This window comes from Lynx canadensis, chromosome B3 (genome assembly GCF_007474595.2).
Source record: "Lynx canadensis isolate LIC74 chromosome B3, mLynCan4.pri.v2, whole genome shotgun sequence".
Lineage (NCBI taxonomy): Eukaryota > Metazoa > Chordata > Mammalia > Carnivora > Felidae > Lynx > Lynx canadensis.
Window position 1 is genome coordinate 82,259,059 of NC_044308.2, and position 23,433 is coordinate 82,282,491.

A 23,433-nucleotide genomic window follows, 5' to 3' on the forward strand; every position below is an offset into this window, starting at 1 on the left:
CACTATCCGTGCAGATCCAGATGCAGGGCTTGAACTCAGGAACTGTGAGATCATGACCTGAACTAAAACCAAGAGTTGGATGCTTAACCATCTAAGCCACCCACGTACCCCAAATTATAGTTGAAGGGGTTAATGTTAAATATAAGATCTGTGTCCTTAATATAAGGATTTTCAGTAGACAGAGTAGGAGAAATTACCTCTCCTTGAATATTACTGCAGTAGAATGTGGTAACTAAGAGCTTGGGCCAGACTTGGCCCCTTAGCAGCAAAGTGATTATGGCAAATTATTTAACTTTTCTATGCCTCATTTTCTTCATCTGTAAGATAGAGATAACAATAATATCTACCTCAGTTTATGTGAGGTTTAAATGAATTAATAGTTGGGAAGTTCTTTTTCTTTTTAATGTTGTTATTACTTACTTTTATAGAGAGCGAGTGGGGGAGGGGCAGAGAGCGAGGGAGACACAGAATCCGAAGTAGGCTCCAGCCCCTGAGCTGTCAGCACAGAGTCCGACTTGGAGCTGGAACCCACAAACTCGAGATCCAGATCTGAGCCGAAGTTGGATGCTTAGCCAACTGAGCCACCGAGGCACCCCAATAGCTGGAAAGTTCTTTGAACAACTGCTACCTTACAGTCAATGAATGTTAGCAACTATTATTATTTACTACAGGGACTGAGTCTTATTTACCTTTGTAATTGTTTAGAAATTAATACATTGCCTGGCATACTGAGCAATCAACATATTTTTACTTAATAAACACATGAACAAATGGCAGAGAAGTGAGTAGTTAAGGAAATCTTGAATGATAGATTCTATGGTTAACATAACCTCCTCTCATCTTTAGCCTCCTTTCCAGCCAGAATTGGCCAAACCTAAATCAGTTGAATTAATTCCAGACACACCCCTCTCAGCCCTGGTTGATTTGATTTTCTCCATTGTTCTCTTATTTGTACTTTAATTGATGTCTCCTTCTGCATTAGGCTTAAATTGCTTTCCCCCCAACCTCAGTTTTCTAAGATAGGAGCTTAGTTTATTAATTTTTAGGTCTTTCTTCTTTCCTAATATATGCATTTAATGCTATAATTTCCCTCTAAGCACTACGTTTGCTGTATCTCATGATCTTGATGAATTGTATTTTAATCTTTAGCTTTAATATTAAAAAATTCTCTTGACACTTGCTTAACCCAAATGTTTAGAAATACATTGTTTTGGGGTGCCTAGGTGGCTCAGTTGGTAAAGTGTCCAACTTCACTCAGGTCATGATCTCGGGATCTGTGGGTTCGAGCCCCACATCAGGCTCTGTGCTGATGGCTCAGACCCTGGAGCCTGCTTCGGATTCTGTGTCTCCCTCTCTATCTGCCCCTCCCCCACTCATGCCCTGTCTATCTCTCTTTCTCTGCAAAAATAAATAAACTTAAAAAAAAAAAAGAAAGAATGTTGTTTAATTTCCATATATTTGAGGATTTTTCAGCTGTCTTTCTGTTAATGATTTCTAGTTTAATTCCACTGTGGTCTGAGAGCATACATTCATTGTATGTAAGATCTTTGTTCTTTTAAATTTGTTAAAGTGTGTATTATGGCTCAGAATATGGTCCGCCCTGGTGAATGTTCCATGTGAGTTTGAGAAGAATTTGTATTCTGTTGTTTTTGAATGAAATTTCTATAGATGTTAATTAGAACCAGTTGCTTGACAGTGGTGTTGAAGTCAACTGTATCCTTACTGGTTTTCTGCCTGATTGATACATTAATTACTGAAAAAAATAGAACTAAAATTGAAATTTACTATAACAAAGAATTTTCTAATTTTCCATGGATTTCTCAGTTTTTGCCTTACATAGTTTGATGTCTTTTCGTTAGAAGTTTAGGATTGGGAATTCTTCTTGGATCCTTGGATTCTTCTGATCCCTTTATTATTATGTAATGCTCTTTATCTCTGATAACTTTTCTTGTTTTTGAGTCTGCTTTGTCTGAAATTTATATAACTACTCCAGCTTACTTTTGATTGGTATTAGCGTAGTATATCTTTTTCCATTCTTTTAACCTTTCTGAGTTTTTGTATTTGAAGTGGGGTTCTGTAGACAACATATAGTTGGATCTTATTCTTTTATCTACTCTGAAAATCTCTTTTATTTTTTATTTTTTTTTCAATATATGAAGCTTATTGTCAAATTGGTTTCCATACAACACCCAGTGCTCATCCCAAAGGGTGCCCTCCTCAATACCCATCACCCACCCTCCCCTCCCTCCCACCCCCCATCAACCCTCAGTTTGTTCTCAGTTTTTAAGAGTCTCTTATGCTTTGGCTCTCTTCCACTCTAGCCTCTTTTTTTTTTCCTTCCCCTCCCCAATGGGTTTCTGTTAAGTTTCTCAGGATCCACATAAGAGTGAAACCATATGGTATCTGTGTTTCTCTGTATGGCTATTTTACTTAGCATAACACTCTCCAGTTCCATCCATGTTGCTACAAAGGGCCATATTTCGTTCTTTCTCATTGCCATGTAGTACTCCATTGTGTATATAAACCACAATTTCTTTATCCATTCATCAGTTGATGGACATTTAGGCTCTTTCCACAATTTGGCTATTGTTGAGAGTGCTGCTATAAACATTGGGGTACAAGTGCCCCCATGCATCAGTACTCCTGTATCCCTTGGGTAAATTTCCTAGCAGTGCTACTGCTGGGTCATAGGGTAGGTCTATTTTTACTTTTTTGAGGAACCTTCACACTCTTTTCCAGAGTGGCTGCACCAATTTGCATTCCCACCAACAGTACAAGAGGGTTCCCGTTTCTCTACATCCTCACCAGCATCTATAGTCTCCTGATTTGTTCATTTTGGCCACTCTGACTGGCATGAGGTGATATCTGAGTGTGGTTTTGATTTGTATTTCCCTGATGAGGAGCAACGTTGAGCATCTTTTCATGTGCCTGTTGGCCATCCGGATGTCTTCTTTAGAGAAGTGTCTATTCATGTTTTCTGCCCATTTCTTCACTGGGTTATTTGCTTTTCGGGTGTGGAGTTTGGTGAGCTCTTTATAGATTGAATATCTCTTTTAATTGCAGTACTTAGACTATTCACACTTAAAGTGATTATTAATAGAGTTGGATTAATATCTGTAATTAATATCTGTAACTGTTTTCTGTTCATTGCGTTTGTTCTTTGTTTCTTTTCCTCATTTTCCTGCTTTATAAAATTTAAAAATTTTTTAACATTTATTTATTTTTGAGAGACAGAGCATGAGTGGGAGAGGGGCAGAGAGAGAGGGAGACACAGAATCCACAGCAGGCTCCAGGCTCTGAGCTGTCAGCACAAATCCCGACGTGGAGCTCAAACTCATGAACCGTGAGATCATGACCTGAGCCGAAGTCAGACGCTTAACTGACTCAGCCACCCAGGCACCGCTGCTTGTTAAAATTTTAATGGAACCTTTTACCTTTCATTTTGTCTTCTCTTTTAGCATATCAGAACATTTTAGTGGTTGTCCTAGATCTATCAATCTATATGTTTAACTAATCCAAGACTGCCTTCAAATAACACTCTTTTCACATATGTAGTACAGATGACTTATAACATAGTATTCTCTCTTCCTTCCTCCTATTCCTTATGACATCGCTGTCATTCGTTTCCTAAAACATTGTTACTATTACTACTTTAAGTAAACAGTATCTTTTAGCTCAGTTAAGAATAGGAGAAATGATTTTATTTTACCTTCATTTATTCCTTCTCTATTGTTTTTTCCTTTACAGAGATCCCAATTTTCTGATCTATGTAATTTAACTTATTCCTGAAGAACTTCTTTTAACATTTCTTGCAGGGAAAATCTGATGACAATGAATCTCCTCAGTTTTTGTTTGTCTGGGAAAGTCTTTATTTCTCCTTCACTTTTTAACAAATGATTATTTATTTTGAGAGAGAGAGACAGTTTGCACACACATGAGCAGGAGAAGAGCAGAGACAGAGGGAGAGAGAGAATCCCAAGCGGGTTCTACACTGTCAGCACAGAGCCTGATGCAGGCTCAGTCCCATGAACCATGAGATCATGACCTGAGCTGTACCTCACGAACCGTGTGATCATGACCTGAGCTGAAGTTGGACCCTCAACTGACTGAGCCACCCAGGTGCCCCTCTTGTGATAATTTAAACATTTCATTCCAATCTCTTCTTGCTTGCATGGTTTCTGATGAGAAGTTAATTGTATTTCTTGTCATTTTTTTCCATAGGTGAGGCTTTTTTCCCTCTGACTTCTTTCAATTTTCTCTTTATGTTTGGTTTTCTATGGTTGAGAATATGATAGACCAGCTTGGTGTTTATCCTGATTCCTGGCTCTGGGTTTGGTGTGTGCCACTAATTTTGGAATATTCTGTCATTCCACGTCAAATATTTCTTGTCCTCCATTCTCTCTGCTCTTTCTGGTACTCCAATTACACATCTATTGTATCCTTTGAAATTATCCCAAAGTTCTTGGATGTTTCATTCTTTTTTTAATCACTTTTTTTTTCTCTTTGCATTTAGGTTTGGAATTCTTTATTGATTTATCTTCAAGTTTATCCGTTATTTCCTTGGCCGTAACCAGGCTAATGATAAGTCTATCAAAGGCATTCATCATTCATTCTACTGTTTTTTTTTTTCCCTAATGTTTTCTATTGATTCATTCCTAGAGTTCCTATCTCCCTACTTACACTGCCCTCTATTCTTATATGTTGTATACTTTTTTCATTATAGCCCTTAATAAATTCATCATAGTTATTTAAAATTTTCTGACTGCTAATTTCCAAATCTGTGTCATATCTGGGTCTGATTCTGATGCTTGCTTTGTCTCTTTGGACTGTTTTTTTTCCCTTTCCTTTTAGCATGCTTTATAATTTTTTTGTTGAAAGCTGGACATGGTGTGTCAGGTAATAAGAATTGAGGTAAATAGGGCATTAATGTAGGGTTTGATGTTAATCTGGCTAGGAGTTGACCTGAATTTCATGTTTGCCATAGCTGTAATTCTTTTATGCCACACTTCAAACTTCTTTAGTGTCCTGTTTTTGTTTTCTCTATTGCCTTTGAGGTTTCCTAAGGATTTTTCAGATATTTTTCCACTCTTTTAGCTCTAATCCACTGTTACTTTACTGGCACCCTATGTGGTGTAGGTAATAAGTGAGGGAGGAGAAGTGTTCTATAATTTTAAGATTAACTCTCAGTTCAGTGGCCTACGCCCTGGGGCGACATCCTTCATAAATGTTTCTTAGCTTCTCTACCCCTTAGGAGAGACAGGAAAGCTAAAGGGAGTTCCAGCCAGTTTATGGCTCTAGTAGCTTCTGCTTTAGGTGAGTAGATCTTATCTATGATTATCTGGACTTGCCTAAATCTATAGATTTAAGGATGACAGTTTTCCTGGCAACCTTAGAGCTTGGAAGGGTCCAAGAGAAGTCATTGGATTTCAGTTTGTTTAGCTTTTCCTTCTTTTGAAGGTGGGAGTGACAACATCCAAAGCTCTTTACCTGCCAGAGCTAAAATTAGCTAGGTGAAGTGTTCTAACCCAAACTAGCTAAAATTAGCTAGTTGAAATGTTCTAGCCCAAACTAGGACTCCAGAGTTTCATACTAGGTGCAGGAGAAGGGCATACAAGATCCAAGGCTGCAGGATGTAAATTCAGGAGAAATCTAAGATGCAGGATCAGGATCAAGCAGAGCTAAGAATCCAAATCTTGGCAAACATCGATCCAAGAAGTCCCAAACAGGAGGTTGAAATCTGTATTGAAGCAAATGGACTATATGCACAGTAAGCTCAAGGGCAACGAGAGTGATTCCCAAAGGAGTGCAGACGTTTTTAAGAGAGAATCTGTAGAAATGCAACTGTTAATGGTGCAAGTGGTTTGGGGCTGAATGTATGTAAGGCTTCCATTTCCCTTAGTAACTTTTAAGTGGAGCTGATGAAAACTCACACTCTCCTTTTTCTGTTTTCACCCTTTTAACTCTAATCCACTATTGGCACAGCCTAATGGCTAGTGTCTACTCTTTGTCAGTGTGTTTATTTCCAACTAGCCTCTTCAGTCTACTCAGCATACCACTATGTGGCTTTAATGACAGACATGCTGTTGTAATGATGTTATCTCCCTGAACAAGTACATGTTATCGCTCCATTTTGCTTAGAAATTAGAGTTCATAACCTTCCAAGCCACCATACACTGGCCGTACTCTTGACTACTGTCAACCTAAAGGAGGTGAACTGAGGCAAGCTTGAATTACCAGAAATTTAGTTTATTCAGGAATAGTAGAGGAATTGCAATTCAGGAAATGCATGATGTAGCAAGCTACAGGTAAGTCCCCCCGAGGGTTTGGGGTGAGCTGTCTTTATGTGCAGAGAGTGCAAAGGTTGGGAAATCCAGCCACAGTCCAAGCAGTAAGTTCATTGGCTTGAGGATGGGGAGAGATTCATTGGTCAGGAGAGAAGTTTCAATTTTCTGTAAATCAGGAACTTAAAAGAAATCAGTTTCTCAGTTCTTAAGTTCTGTTCTTCTGAGGGAGCATGTGTGAGATTCTCCATTCTGTATACTCCAGTTTCATTTTATATTAAAATTCTTTCACACTACATAAACTGTTTACCCTAATAATTGTCCATCCAGTTAGTTCTAAATACTCAAAAATTTGGCAAAGGGTATGAACAAATAATAAATAAATACAATTTAATAAATACAAATGGTTACTAAACCCATGAATAAATAAATATCCAATCTAATGACAAATTCCAGTGTTAGAGAGGTTAAAATGAGTTCCAAACTGGCGTGATTATTTATTTAGCTATTTATTAATATCCTAAAAAGTGTGACACCCTTTGGTCTCAAATTTTGTCTCAAATTTACTCTCAGAAAATAATCTGAGCTATTTATATGAATAGGTCTATCATACTTTAAAAAAATCAAACAATTGGAAACAATAGGGATTTGTAATAATATGTATTTAAGTAAAGTGTAAGTTGATGGAATATTTAAGCCCATTAAAAATCATGTTTTTCAGGTCTTGTTAGTTGTAATTTCTAAATAGCTCTGAAGTCCATCCAGTTTTCCCTAACAGTACACCACATTAGTCCAAGCTAGTGGCACCACTCATAAGGTGTTTAGGATATTACCTGGCACAGAAAAAGTGCTCAGCAAATGTTAGTTATTATTTTTACCTGTCTCTATGGTTGCCTGCCTTGTATCAACTTTTGCCCCCTTTCCTGTCCGATCTCTTACCTTACAGCCTATGTAATCTTTTAAAAATACTCATCTGATCATTCCACTTTGTCTGCTTCTCCAGACTTATTTCCAGTCTCTGCATTTCCTCTCTCTGCAGGCCAGACCCACTGCCTGCTGTCAGGCCCCCAAATGTAGCATGTTCCCTCCTGCCTAAGAGCCTTGTTCTTTCTGCCTTCACCACACACCATGCTGTGAATTCCCTCCCAGAAAATTCTTATTATCCTGCAGAAATCAGTCGAAGAGCCACTTCCTCTGGCAAGCTTTCTTGACCTCCTAGAGTAGATCAAGTCTTCCTCTTATATCTTATCACAGATTATAATCTTACCTACTAGTAAATCTTACTCACTAAAACCTGTCTTTTTTATTCAGTACAGGGCATTCAATAAATATGTGCTGAATAAATTTATTGAATACATATTTATTGAATGAATGACATTTTCTAAAAAGTTCATATCAACTTTCTTTAGTCTACATATTTATTTTTTCTTCCTATATCAAACTGCCATAATTTCAGTCTTCATCAACCCATTTCTCCATGTTCTCATACATTCATGGTTTTCCCTACCAAATTAACCTCTAATTATATTTATGTCAAATATAGCTTCCCACCCACGTACCTTAAATTAGTTAGAGGTGAGCTAAGATATTGAAACCGTTATTCCTCCTGGTGTGTGGAAGGAGGGGGGAAATGCTGGATAGGGCATGGGAGGAGTCCAGGTCATCTGCCTTCTGTAGTAACCTCTTCCTTCCTTCCTGGTAAGCAAATATATGTTAGCATTTTCTATATGTCATGACTGGAAAAAGATGGGGAAGCACTGGTCTAGAAATAATAGGTATTAAGCCTCAATACCAACCCGCTGATCTTGAAGCAACAGTCACATTTAAATTTTGATTGAAGAGAAAACATTTAATTGAAAATGCCACTGGGGTCAAAGAATTTTCTTAACCCCCTAGAAGATGATCAGATTTACTCTAGTCTTCTGTTTTATTCAGGTCTAATATTTTAGGTCTGTTGTTTCACTTGAATTGTGTTTACGATTTCTTAACATATAAATGGCTAAGTTTACTGAACATCACAGAAAAGATTTTATGTTTTGTCATCCAGGAGGTTAAAATTGATACCAGTACTGAAAAAGCTAACTTTTGCAAAGAAAAGTATAGTAGTGCAGTATAGTAAAGGCAGATCCATAGGCCCTAAGTCTGAAAAACTAAAGCTATCTTAACCTAGGTTAAATATTCTTTCCATAGCCATAATACCATCAGTGTATCACTGCTGATTATGCAAGAATTGGATTCTGAATATTTGCAAGGATGGTTTCTCATCTGATTCCACTGGGTCATGGAATTGGAAGGGACTGAACCCATAGACAGATAATCAAGAGTACCTTGAGTACTTACTATATGCTCAGCATTGTCCTGAGATTTATCTACACAGAAGTAGTACAGGACATGATCTTCACTCTGAAGAAATTTGCAAGCTGTATTGATGGTAAGGTAATATTGATATAAATGAGATAATAATTATTCCAATCTGTGTTTGGGTTGAAAATGACAGCACCAATTACAAAACTAAATATAAAGCTGCAAGATACTTGAGAGGTGAGTCTGTGCTCAATTCATCTGTGCTCAGTGATTAGGTGGTAGGTCATAGTAAGTATTCAGTGAATGTTTGTTGAATGAATAAACAAATATAAATACTAAGTTACATGATTCTATAACTGGTGTATGAATCAAATGAGAAACCACTGAGGGCAGAGTATCCAGATAAATTTTTATAGAAGAGTTTAAGACTGAATTTTGAGAGACTTGGTGAGGGCAATAGAAACCATATTCATTCATTCATTCATTCATTCATTCATAAAATATTTATTGAATACCTGTTATGAACAGAGGCATGGTACCATAAGTGAGTGAGGGATATTCATGAGGCAGTTACTGTGGTGAAGATGAAATTTGAAAGCATTAAATTAAATTTCAGTCATTTAAAAAAAAATTTTTTAATGTTTATTTTTGAGAGAGAGAGAGAACATGAGCGAGGGAGGGATAGAGAGAGATGGAGACACAGAACCCACAGCAGGCTCCAGGCTCTCAGCTGTCAGCACAGAGCCAACTCAGGGCTTGAATCCATGAGCCATAATATCATGACCTGAGCTGAAGTTGGACGCTCAACAGACTGAGCCACCCAAGGGCCCCAAATTTTAGTCATTTTTATATGACCAGATTATGGAATGCCTTAAAAGTCAGTCAGAATAATTTAAAAGAGAAAATAGCGACTGAAAGTTGTTGTTGGTATTTGTTTTGTTTTTAATTACAGGGGTAGTACCATGAAAGGATTTATTTTAGGAAGCTTGGTTTGGAAGTGGTGAGTAGGATTATCCTGAACACATTATTCTCCCTTCTGTTTTTAAAAAAGTCTAGGAATAGATTTTTTACAAACTTTCATGGGAGTCTATGGGAATGTTTAGTTGCCCTTTTATTTATTTATTATTATTTTTTTTTAATGTTTATTTATTTTTGAGAGAGAGAGAGGCAGACTGCAAGCAGGGGAGGGGCAGAGAGAGAGAGGGAGACATAGAATGGGAAGCAGGCTCCAGGCTCTGGGCTGACAGCTCAGCATGGGGCTCAAACCCACGAACTGTTAGATCATGACCTGAGCCCAAGTTGGATGCTTAACTGACTGAGCCACCCAGGTTCCCTGCCCTTTTATTTTGTTTTGCTTTGTTTTGATTTATTTTGTTTTATTTTATTTTATTTTATTTTATTTTATTTTATTTTATTTTATTTTATTTCATTTCATTTTATTTCATTTTATTTTACATTTGTTTTTGAGAGAAAGAGAGAGTACTCATGGAGGAGGGGTAAAGAGAGAAGGAGACAGAATCTGAAGCAGGCTGCAGGCTCTGGGCTGTCAGCACAGAGCCTGATAAGGCTCTTGAACTCATGAACTGCAAGATCATGACCTGAGCCAAAGTCAGTTGCCTAACTGACTAAGTCACCCAGGTTCCCCTTTTGTTGCCCTTTTAATAACAAATCCTTTTGATGTGTCTTACCTTCTTTTTCTTGCTATATTGTAATTCTATTTCTTGAGCTTGGAGCTTTGGAAACAGAGAACTGTTTTTCTGGTTTTGTTTTTTAAATGCTTATTTATTTATTTTGCAAGAGAGAGTGGGTGAGGGGCAGAGAGAAAGTGAGAGAGAGAATCCCAAGCAGGCTGAACACTGCCTCACGCAGGGCTGGAACTCACAAACCCTGAGATCATGACCTGAGCTGAAATCAAGAGTTGGACACTTAGCCAACTGAGCCACCCGGGCACCCTGGAAATAGAGAACTTTTTCATTGTCCTAGTCATATAAACCTTCCAAAAGCTATGAAAAATAAGTCTTTCACACCAGGTAAAATAGCTCCAACTCCCTTGACCTTTCTTAATGGTTTGTTACTTCAATGTTAAAGAACATTCCTTGACTATTAAACTTTAATGATATCTAACTAACTAGATTCTGCCACATGGCTCTGATTTCTCCCCTTGTTTTTACATTTATGCAAAAGTATAATGGCAATTACTTCTAAATATTAAAGTACTGGAAGCTCCTAAGATAATCCCATTTCAAGGGCAGTTTGTGCATAAAAAAGTCAACTTTGTCCAGTGTGGGGTAAAGATTTTTTAATTTGGTGGAGGCTAAAAATATCTAGCATTCTCCTTATTCCTCACCTTGTCACCATCATCATTTGTTACGTGTTACTGTCTTAGCTCTTCATATAGCTCTTGTCATCCCCAAGGACTGAAAAAAGAGTTATGGCAGTAAATATCTAGAGAGTTGTCCCTTCCTCTCTAGGACACCTATCCATCTAGCTATGAACAAGTAGGGCCATTCATTTGTAGCAATCAAGAAATCAGCATGTGCAGAAATGAAGAGAGAAGATAAGTTAGCTGAGGGGTCTGGGCAAATCCTGTCTACTATATGCTGTTTGCTGCTGGAGCTTTAATGGGCCCAAATGGTCTACTGTACCTCCCAACCCAAGGATCCCATTCATGGAACTTAAAATCTCATTAAAGAGCAATGTGCTTGGCCAAAATTATCAAGGGCAGCAAAAGAACTAGGTGCGGGGGGGGGGCTGAGTGGCTCAGTCGGTTGAGCATCCGACTCTTGATTTCAGCTCAGGTCATGATCTGACAGTTGTGAGATAGAGCCCTGCATCAGGCTCCTCTCTGTGCATGGAGCCTGCTTAAGATTCTCTCCCTCCCTGTCTCTCTCTCTCTCTCTCTCTCTCTCTCTCTCCCTCCCTCCGTCCCTCCCTCTGCTTCTTCCTCTCTCTCTCTCTCTCTCTCTCTGTCTGTAAAAAAAAATTTAAAAAAAAGACTAGATAGGAATTCAGGTGTGTGTATATTAAAGGTTGTTCCTGTAAGATCACTAACCCATTTCATTCAAATTGATGTACATTAAAATTGGTTTAGCTCCCAAAACGAAAGCATGGAATATTAGGGGATCCAAAATAATCCATGCCTTTTTGCTCTTTTTCTTGTTTTATAGTCTGAAAGAACCACTTCAAATGAGGAAGGGAGTCCAATTTTCAAAAAGCAATTCCTCCATTTTTTTCTCTCTCTCTTGAGTGGCACTCACACAGTAGCGGTGGTAAAATAAACAACGACGTGTTGGATTTTGTTTCTCTTTATCTATATGACATTTGTGTCATCACCGTAGCTCTAATCCATATTCAGGTCTTCATGTTTGGTGTGCAGGAATATGTAAATGATCTTGCCAGCTGCATGGAGCAGTGTTTGTTTATTCTATTTCTTTTGGCACTTCACAGAACTGAATTTCTGCCAAAATGGGGCTGCTTCAGGGAGCACTAATGCTCCAGGAGGAAGTTTTGAAAGGAAACGCACATCATAAGTCTTCACTCTGTGAAGCAGCAAAATCAAAACAAACTTTCTGTTTACTAAAATATCGGTATTATGAATGTAAAATAATGTGTTTGTTAAAATATAATGAGCACGCTGCCCATCTCCGGGATGCTCGGTGTACGTGGGTTTTTGGAAATGAGGACACAATGCTGAGAAAGCTGGTGCATTTTTATTCTTGGAAAGAAAGTAGGTGAAATGAAACAGACAGAGACAACATCTAGAAGTTTAAGGGGAAAAGAAATATTTCAACATGCATATTAATCTCAGGAAACACATGGCATTTACATGCATTCAAATGTGGACAGCTGTGGCGTTTAAGTGTTAAAAAATTTCATTAATGATGCATAGAGCTATCTACTTCTGTTGGCAGGCCTTTCAGTCTTCAATCTGACACTTCCTTTTTTATCCAGCAAGCTAATTTCCCCTCTTTTGTGAGTAGTAACTGTTTTCACACTACTGCTTACCCAGCAAGCCTCCTTATTGTTTTGTGGTTAATTATCTTCTCCAGCTTCACCTTCCCCTGCGAAGGGAGCAGGACTGTTCCTCCCCAGCACTAATGAAAGCTGGGTTTTATGGGTACAGCGTGTAAATAAATGCAGGGTCTGATCAGGCGACATAATAAATGAGTTCCTAAAGTTTATGGAGTCACAGCTCATCTAGTGATTTTACTAAATAACGAGAGAAAATGATTAATTTGGTGGGAGGAGGGACTTTGAATCTGGAGAAAAAAATAATGCCGTGTTACCTCAGTATGGAACCTATCTGCAGATAAACATAAGGGATCTCTATTTATCCAAGCGTTCCCCATGCTTCTTAATAGCAGCAATGATGTTTGCCAAGAGAAATGTCTTGTATAGAGTAGACCTTTGAAGAATATCGTTGATTTGTTAGGAGGTGGAGGTCACCTGCATTATATTTCCCTGATTATTTGCTATTTATTAGGGGGGGAAAAAGGCAGTGGAGGTTTATGTAGTCAACGTATGCTATGCTGTGCACTGACTAAACACAAAGTAGAGATAAGTCACAAATGCTACCGTTGTCGAGTGTCTGGAGTAATAGATTCAGCAGATCTTGCCCAGGTGATTAGCTTCCCTGGCTGGTCAGTGTCCTGCCTCCCTGGACTATAAAACTCAGCATATTCTCTAAACTGCCAGTGTAATGACCCATCTCTGAAGGTTTTGAGGCTTGTAGTTATTTTTGGTTATTTCTTGCATTGTAAAAGGATTTTAAGGGATTAAGGTGACCCTAAACCCCTAATACTGCTTTTTAGAAAAAAAAAATTACAAAATGAATTCACATTTTGAGATCATTTTTCCTCTAGAATGAAATTTACATGTCTTTGATTTGGGTACCTTTGATTTGGGTTACAGTTTGAATTAATGTCCTGACATTCAAAACTCTCAAGTGCCTCCTCCGTGAGAGACCAGGACCAGAGCTTCTATGGCAATCAAGACGGAGTTTTTAAATCTAATCGGAATCTTAAGATCCTTAGTATTTTTCTCATGAGATCACAAAAAGAAAACCCCTGAGGGATTGTACATTTTTAACATGTCTAAGGATTTAGGAATCAGAAGTATACTATAAAGTCTCTTGGAAACTTACTTCAAAGATGTTTATTACCTTATAGGAAAATTCATTCTGAAATTTCAACCAACTTTTCTAGCATCAAGTGTAACTTGTATATACTCTCTCATCCCTTTCACGGAGGTAATAGTGACAGTGCAAGGGAGGTGTTCTAGCAATTCTGAGAATGTTTCATTCTCCCTAAGTCTAAAAGCAGTTACCTTTAAAGGAGCTATTAATAATATAAATAAAATCAAATAAAATCAGATATAGAAACAACGGTTAAGCTATTGTAAGAAAATGAATCATAGATGACCTACTTGCACCTGTACCATTTTTGATAATTCTTAATTTTTTTTAATCAAAATTGGCCAACATTTTAGTCTTACTTTTTTCTCTGAACAGTAAGTTGTAGTCAGTCTTAGAAATAAAAAACCAAGGGGCGCTTGGGAGGCTCAGTTGGTTGGGCGTCCGACTTCAACTCAGGTCATGATCTCACAGCTCATGAGTTTGAGCCCCGCATTCAGCTCTGTGCTGACAGCTCAGAGCCTGGAGCCTTCTTCGATTTCTGTGTCTCCCTCTCTGTATGCCCCTCCTCTGCCCATGCTCAGTGTCTCTCTGTCTCTCAAAAATAAATAAAACATTAAAAAAATTTTTTTAGAATTAAAAAACCAAACCAAACAAAACCCCCATGCTCTATTTATCTGAGAGGAACAAATGGTTAATAATACCACATCGCACTTATGTATCTTGTTGAGAATGAAAAGACACAAAATTCTCTTCACTAATATGGACTTTGTAAAAGGCATAGGTCCTGAACGGGGTAAACACTGTTCTCTGATGTTCGGCTTTTCAGGCAGACCTCAGCATGTTGACAAAGCTCTCCTTACACATCAGGCTACCTTGGGAACATGCCACAAATCTTCTGTGCTTACAATGCAGTCAGAAAGTTGTAAACCCCAGCCTACGTCACAGAAAAGCCATGTGTAGTCAACTTCACTTGTTTACAGGACTCTTCACCTCCTCTTTACTACAAACATGCTTTGTAGTTTTAAAAATTAGAAGTTTTTATTAATGGGAGATCCTTATCACAAAGGAGGAACAAGAGTATACTTTTCATTAAAGCAAAGGTGAGGCAAAACTATATCCACAGGTACAAAACTCAAATGTTATGTCAATTCTGAGAGGTCAATGTTATGTCAATTCTGAGAGGCACTGGGGTGCCTGGGAGGCTCAGTGGGTTGAGTATCCAACTCTTGGTTTCTGCTCAGGTCATGATACCAGGGCCGTGGGATTGAACCTCACATAGGACTCTATGCTGAGCATGGAGTCTGTTTGAGAGTCTCTCTCTCTCTCTCTCTCTCTCTCTCTCTCTCTCTCTCTCTCTCTCTCAGTCTCTCTCTACTTCTCCACCACTCATGCTCTCTCTCTCTAAAATTAAAAAAAAAAAAAAAAGGCAAACACCAAGCCACTTAAATAATGCCAGAAAAATGAGGCCACATGTTATATCATTAGGGGAAAAAAAAATTGTTTACTAGACTTGTCATGTGGTTCTGTCATTGTCATCCAAGAAGGTTTACCATGTGCTAGAATGTAGAAAATACCACCATTTTATTGTGGTTGGGTTTTTACAACTTTATTGAAGTTCTGTTTCTTCCCTACTTCCTTTTATTTGTTTTGGCTCTATATAATGCTGACGAGGTCAGATAAGGAAATTCTTTTATTTAAAAATCTCTTCCTAAGTTCTTTTTTTTAAATTCATTTTTAAGCAATTCTGAATTCAGTTACTTTCTTGAAACTCTGGGGAAAATTTTTCAGAGAAATAAAATAATGACCAAGAAGAGAAAAATAATTTTCCTATTCAGTCTGATCTGAATATAATAAAAATTACAATGTATTTGTATATAAAGCAACAGTCAAGATAAAATAATTTATTTGCCGGTAGAAGTAGATTATTTTTCTAGTAACTTCTAGTAAAAAAATCATAGTTGGGTGGGAAGGTATCTTTTTTCTACAGTGGATTCCTAACAAATATGAGTAATGATTTATACAATAATTAGCTTAAGAAAAACATAGCTTGAGGGGAGCCTGGGTGGCTCAGTCAGTTAAGCCTCTGACTTCAGTTCAGGTCATAATCTCACAGTTCATGAGTTTGAGCCCCGCATTGGGCTCTGTGCTGACAGCTCAGACCCTGGAGCCTGCCTCTGATTCTGTGTCTCCCTCTCTCTCTGCCCCTCCCCTGCTCACGCTCTGTCTCTCTTTCTCTCAAAAATAAATAAACATTAAAAAAATTAAGAAAAAAGAAAAATATAGCTTGAAGCAAGGCATTTGTCACCTAGCTTTAATACTGCCAACACTGAGGCTACTGCACCTAAGAGTTATTTAGTAATTATGACAACACCTAAATTTCTTTAATTTGGGGTGCCTGGGTGGCTCAGTCGGTTGAGCCTCCGACTTCAGCTCAGGTTGTGATCTCACGGTCCATGAGTGTGAGCCCCACATTGGGCTCTGTGCTGACAGATCAGAGCCTGGAGCCTGCTTCGGATTCTGTGTCTCCTTCTCTCTCTGCACCTCCCCTACTCACACTCTGTCTGCCTCTCTCTCAAAAATAAATAAACATTAAAAAAATTTTTAAATAAATAAATCTCTTTATTGGCACAAACATACTGCTTCTTTTTTTAAAAGTTTATTTATTTATTTATTTATTTATTTATTTATTTATTTATTTATTTATTTATTTTGAAAGAGAAAGAGCACAAGTGGGGAAGGGGCAGAGAAAGAAGGAGAGAGACAATCTCAAGCAGGCTCAGTGCTGTCAGCACAGAGCCCAACACAGAACTCCAACTCAGGAACAGTGAGATCATGACCTGAGCCCAAACCAAGAGTCAGATGCTTAACTGAATGAGCCACCCAGGTGCTCCAGACATACTGCTTCTTAATCTAAACAGCAGTCCTGTGGAGCAGGCCCTCCAGAGAAACTGAAGTTGTAGAAAGGGAAGAAAGAAGTGCTTATACTTTGTGTATCCATCTTTCCTCTATAGAATTCCTTCCTAAAGCCTCATGATCACCTTGTTTATAAAACCCTATACATTCCTTGGCTACCATGGTTTCTTCACTTCTGTTTTCCTTCCAAGACTGATCCTGGAGGGCAAGAAAGGTGGTGAATAGCACCTGTGAGGACAGGGCTCCCAATTTCAACAGCAATATTACTGTGGAACCAGGATTCCTCTGGCTAGTCTCTTGCTCATTTCCTCACCCACCAGCCTCTAGGACCTGACCTCTCTCAGTTTACAAATAACTTTCTTCTTGCTAATTAAGTGACTTTCCCTCACCTCCCATTCTTACCTTTTCTGCTCTTATAACACTCTTACCCACCCACTACTTTAAACGTCCCCTTCTCACAGCTCCCAGAATATTATACCAGTCCTACTTGGATTTCCCTGCTGTTTGTTTCCTTTGCTGGTTGCTCTTCCCTCCTATGAAAGTACCCATAAAGCTCTATCCCATCTGCCTTCACTGCTTATTGTTCCCTCTTCTTGCAATGTCCCCCTCCCCCAATACTTTCTCTGAATTCTTTTCTCAACACAGCCTATATACCCTTCAAAATAATAGACAACAGCAATGTGGCAGCAGAGACTATAGGGTGAAAAGAGGCAAGACAGGACTGTGAGACACACTGTCATCTAAAAGGCAGCTGAAGTGGATTTTATAAGAAGGCTTAGCATCAAAGTAATCAAAAGAGGAGAAAATTTCAAGAAAAAAATGGAGTCAACTACTATAGAGGAATCAAGTAAAATAAGGTCGAAGGAGATTGGACTATCCCAGCAAATAAGGGCTCTGTTAATCCTACTCCTCTCTCCTCAAAAGAGACTGCTGCATCAAAATGAGTGAAGTTGAGCTGAGAGAAGTACTATACACAGGATGTTCTTTTCTTCAGCATTTCTGAAAATGATGAGCATGTGTGCAGACCAAAGAAGCCTGTGATATAAAATTACTTTATTGATAATATATGCACAGAGATATAAGTGAATTCAGAAATATTATCTGTTTTAATATTTTTATAAGCAAGTTCCTCAATAGAGTGATGAAGTCCTGTGTTTTTTGAAACCCAACAGGACTAAAGACTCCTATTCACTTGCTTGTTTGTTTGTTTGTTTGTTTGTTTCAACTGAGGTGAAATTAACATAACATAAAATTAATCATTTTAAAGTGAGTAATTCACTGGCATTTACATGTGGTGTCACCATCACTTCTGTCTAGTTTCAAAATATTTCATTAAGCAATTCCTTCCCTTTTCCCTTTCCCCAAGCTCCTGGTGACCCCCAATTTTTATTGTCTCTATGGATTTACCTAGTCTGGAATTTCATATCAATGAAGCCATGCAGTATATTGCTTTTCTATATGGCTTCCACTGAGCATGATGTTTTTGAGGATACTAGCTTTTTTTTTTTTTTATTATTAAGCTTATTTATTTATTTTGAGAGAGAGAGAAAGAACCAGCAGGGGAGGGGAAGAGGGAGGGGGACTGAGGATCCGAAGCAGGCTCTGTGCTGACAGCAGAGAGCCCAATGTGGGGCTCAAATTCACAAACTGTGAGATGATGACCTGAGTGGAAGTCGGTCTTCTGAGTGAGCCTCCAGGTGCCCAGAGGATACTAGCTTTTTAAACGAGGAGGTAGCAGCTAGAAAGTCAGAAATTCTCCAGGTGTTTCACTGCGGCAGAATTTAACTTTGGGGCCTTTCCGCAGATCTCTACAATAGTTTGTGAGACCACAGCCCAGTCTTTCCTCATTCAGTTCACTCATTTTTTGAGAACTTGCTTTCTCCCAGGCACTGTTGTAGGTTCTGGGGCTCTAGTGGAGACAAGACAGAGCCCCTGCCCTCATGGGGTTTATATCTGGGAGGAAAACCCCTGGTTACTAATATTGGATGTCTTTTGTCTCTGGTCCCTGTTGAGAACTAAGACAATTTTTGCTATTGTAAAACGTACTTTAAAACAACATCTAATGGATTTTTCATTTTCTACTATTTCAGAAATGTCTGTATAGTCAAGACTAGGAAATATGTCCATGTCAGTACTCATTTTAGTGAGATTTGTGAGATGACTTTGGGTTTTACTTGTCTGTTTTGAGTTTCTGATCAGCTTTGTTATTGAAAAAGAGCATTCGCTAGAACAGTTTTTGATCATTAGTGTGAGATAGACTTTCAAAGCATTTTCTGAGCTGAGACAAGTTACTTTAACATTATTGTCAATCTGATAGATAGTGAGCAGGATTTGATTGCTCTCATGTGTCAGTTGTGATAGGATTTCACAGACAATGGACCTGCCTTAAAAAAAAAAAAGATTATTTTCAGGAAATAGAAAGTGCTTGAGTTATGGGCCTTGCAGAAGGCTGGGCAGGTGTCTTTTCTCATCTGGTTATTCCTGAGGGCTAAGCCCAGCCAGGACATGGAAAGACAAACCCACACCCCATTTACAGTGCAATGGGAGTGAGTAAGGGGTCTAACTGATGTTTATTTCCTTAAACTCCATGCATGTGGTTGTACAAAAGGATTAGCCAACCAACCACCAATCTTCATGCAAACATGGTTACAGTTATTTAATGGTTAGTCACACTCTCTTCCCCCTTTTCAGCATGGGGAATCTATGCCAAGAGCTACCAGTCATTGGCACCTACTGTGTACCAGCCTCCCACCCCCTCCATAGGACTTCACATGCATTTTCTCATTTGAAGTTCCCAACACCCCCTAAGGTAGACTCAATATACTATAGTTTTCTTGGATATACAAATTATTTTAGTTGAACTAAATAACTACATAACTGTCAAAGAACCTGCCCAGGATCACAGAGCTAACATGTAAGGTGGGATTGGGGGGCATCCAGGATTCACACTCAGATCTATTTGAGATTCTGCCCTAAATCCCAAAATGATTGATAAACAGTGAAAATTTTTGCTTTTCATTCTATTTCTTTTTTCATCTATATTTTTTCATTCCAACCTTGAATCTATTCTTTGCCCAAAAAGAGGCAGAGTACTACAAACCCCGAGTTCTCTTAAAAGCTGTCTTTGCATTTTCTGAGGACTAGTGGTTTGTTATGGGTGTTGGTGTTTTTGTTTTGTTTTGTTTTGTTTTGAGAAAATATCTACTCAAGTCAAATTTAGGGAAATAATTATGCATCTAATGTTCAGATACTTTGGTTTTAGATTTGGAGGGGGAAACAAGGGGAAATATTTGCATCAAAAAAAGCACAGTGAATATATGAAAGTTGAAATTTCCCCTTGTTTAATTTGATTCCCCTACCCTGATCTATGTATATTATTTCTCCCTCCTGTCCATCACCTCAAACTTCCATGTGGTCTCCTGGGGTAGACCAGGGGTAGACATGCAGATCTTTATTTGATTACAATTAACGATGTTTATGTTATCATTTTTATTTATTTGTGTGTTTCTGTTGTATTTCACTTTTCTATAGATAAAACTCTCTTCCCAGGACTTTGCAAGTGGTGTTGCTTTAATAATCTCCTGGATCTAGAATAAATGGGGGGAACACAAATTGCAAGACCTCCTAATGGTGTAAAGTGCCAGAAGTTCGACTGGAACATCCAGTTCATCCTGATCTTTCTGACATTCTTTAATTTTTCAAAAGATGCAACCTTTTAAAGGAAATTAAAGGAGTCTAGAAGTAGCTGTATTGTATCTCGGTTGGCTTGTTTCATAGAACATCAGATTCCTTTGTCCCCATTCTTTAGCCGGTATGTGTTTCTCATCTCTTACAAAAACCCACAATGTAACCTAAAATTTTTAGAAAATCCTAGAAATGTGATCCTGGAAGACCTAATTCAATTGAAGCCATACAAATGCAGAAGGAAATGAGTTTGGATAGATATTACTTACTAGAATTGGAATCTTCATTCTCTCACCATCATCATCTCTTCTCCAGCCCCTTTCACTTTCTCTGTATATATTGTGTTGAAATAAACCACCTGTTTCCAAGAATAAAACAAAGAAAAAAAGAGCACCAATTAATTCCACTTGTTTCTTGAGCAGATCTTGAAGGGCTGTGTGTGTGTGTGTGCCCACAGTTATTTATATAGAGCTTTAGGTTTAGGCCAAATTCTATACCAGTGAGGCAAAGTTTATGAATGATGGACCCTTGCACAAATTAATTTAATTCTGAATTATCCCTGAATTGCAGACTTTCTATTGGAACCTCATGTACTACTCACCATCCTTTTGGTTTCAGTCAAATATTCTTAGATTTTGTCTGAATTCATTTTTGATTTATCACTGTATCAAAGACAGAAACATTTGTGTCTTTAAAAAAAGTACCTGACAGAACCTCTAGAAAACAACAACAAAATACAGTTAATTAGCTTGAGCATTATTGGCCATTGAGCTATCATCAAAGAGAGCATTCGACCAAATAATTTTCCTGCCAGTTACATCACTCTAACATGCATCATTTTTTTCACAGATACTTTTTAGTTATATAAATATTCCAATGCCCAACCTCTCGGAAACTTTACACACTCTCTTGCCCCCAGGGGATGTTTTATGTTTGACATTAAGTCTTGAGGAAATGGAGATTTTATTGAAAATATTGACAGAATTTAATCCACCACAGAAGGGAGTGAATGAGGGCAGAACAAATAGCACTTCCTTAATATGTAAACTTTAAAGTCTAAAGTGAATGATTTTTCTAAAGTATCTTGTCAGATATTCCCAGGAATTGACATATAAAAAATGTCAGCAGTTACAATAAATTTAAGAGATGTAGAGGAAGAGAGAGTTAAGGAGGGGAAAGGACAGCATTACATCCAAAAGTGTAATCTTTTCTGATGGAAATTTCCCACTCCAACTATTTTATTGAGCAAAGGATTTGCTCTTTTAGGTGCTGCTATAAGTTTTGAGGCTTACATTTGTAAAGTCACAGAGGCAGCATTTGGTCAGAGAACAACTGTGTCACGGAAGACAAGTCCAAGTTACAGGCATCACGTGGGCTGGGCTTCTGACGCACACCCAGATGGCACAACTCCTGCATCTAGAGTGAGCCCCCAGGTTTGGGACTCCCAGGGAAAATCTGTGCTGCTAAATGTTTAAGTCGACCAGAGAGCTACAAAGGGAGCTTCTTTGAAAGACTAGTTCAATTATTTATTAGCACTTTCAGAGTACAGTGTCAGGCAAGATAGTATTTGAAATTAATATACTATTTGATTAGACTGATTGATTGTTTCTACAGCTGAAGATGTTAACATTCATTAGCCATACTAACCGGTCATTAGTACTTCCTTTATCGGCAAGCAAAGAATAAACAGAAATTCTAATAAAAATTCATCACCGTGAATGTACTCCATACCTAAGTGAGTATGATGACTGCCAGTGTTCTAGATTAACTGCTCTAACATTGGCAGCAAGAAAGATTTCTGTTATAAAATTTAAAAATATCCTTTAATTAATGTTTACTTTGTAACTGGACTCTTTTAAACTTAAGTAGGCTAGACAGATAATCTCTTACATATCCAGTATAATAAAGTGCTAATGGGTATTTTACACTTAATGAGACTGTGTGGTATCCTTTAAGTACTAGTTTCAGAAAGGATTGAGGGCTTCTTAGGAAAGTTTTGTGAGTGTGCTGCTGGTGAAGCCTTTTCCCCACTACTGAGGAAAAAAGCATCATTGGTTGTTTTTCAACCAGACTGTTAAAATAATTCTGAATTGTAATGCAAATATGCTGACCTATTATACTGTGTGACATCTCTCTCTACCTACCATATCATGAATCCCTTATGGTTTTTAGGACCATAAGGAGAGAAGAAGGGGGGCACGAAGAACCCGTTATGAATGGACTGAACCCACTCTAGAGCAATGCTACATGTATTCAGAATTATAGCTACCTTATATCAATGGCCTCCTCAAGCTCTTTGAAAGCATTAGCTTGTTAGTATTCAGAATTCTCTCAAAATATAGATAGTCCTAGCCCCCCTTAACAAGTGACGTAAAGGGATTGGTGCTCTGAAAGGCTAAGAAACTTGCCCAAGGCCACGCAGCTGGTAGGCAGCAAAGTCAGCATTTCACCCATTCTGTATAGTTTCAGAGCCATGGTCATCTGCCTGACTACCCTGCATAAACATAAGCCAAGCTGAAAATTCTATTTGAGTTTCTGTGTATAGGTGAGCCTGTCGGGGCCTGCACACTCATATCACCTCTCTTGGCTCTAGCATGAATCCAGACAGCTGGAAAGCAAGTGAGGATGGTGAAGGATTCTGGACAGATCCAGGAACTCATTCAAACCATTGTGTCCCACTATGTGTCAAGCTCTACTTAAACCAAGTTAAAACCAGGAAGTCCAAGGAAAGATCAAGGATCTCAACTGTGCTGGCAGAGTGCAGCACAAGAGAATCTGGGCTAAATCAAACTTGAAAGCCAGAAAAGTCTTCAGATAGTTGTTATTCTAGGGCTAGAGGCAGGCCCTAGGGGCCTGTAATAAATAGGGGCAGGACTGACAATAGTGAGACAAGTTAACAAGATCAAAGTAGAATCTCTGTCATAGAAAGAGACTGGGGAAGAGAGAGACTGAGAGAACTGGGGCCCGAGACTCAGGGTCCAGAAAGATATAGGTGAGGAAACCAATCAGGTGTTGCTTGTCTTGGGTCTATTTGGGAGCAGGGCCAAATTCTCAAGAGGCAGAAAGCCCTGAAAGGGATGGCAGAAGAAAGGATAGACAAGGAAGGGTCTCTGACCA

The 23,433-nt window shown here is 38.4% G+C and overlaps 1 protein-coding gene across 3 annotated transcripts in view; it reads left to right on the top strand.

The window, feature by feature from the left end:
- AKAP6 (A-kinase anchoring protein 6) overlaps nucleotides 1–23,433 on the top strand; it is a 481,187-nt gene that overhangs the window by 447,947 nt on the left and 9,807 nt on the right. The window lies entirely within an intron of this gene.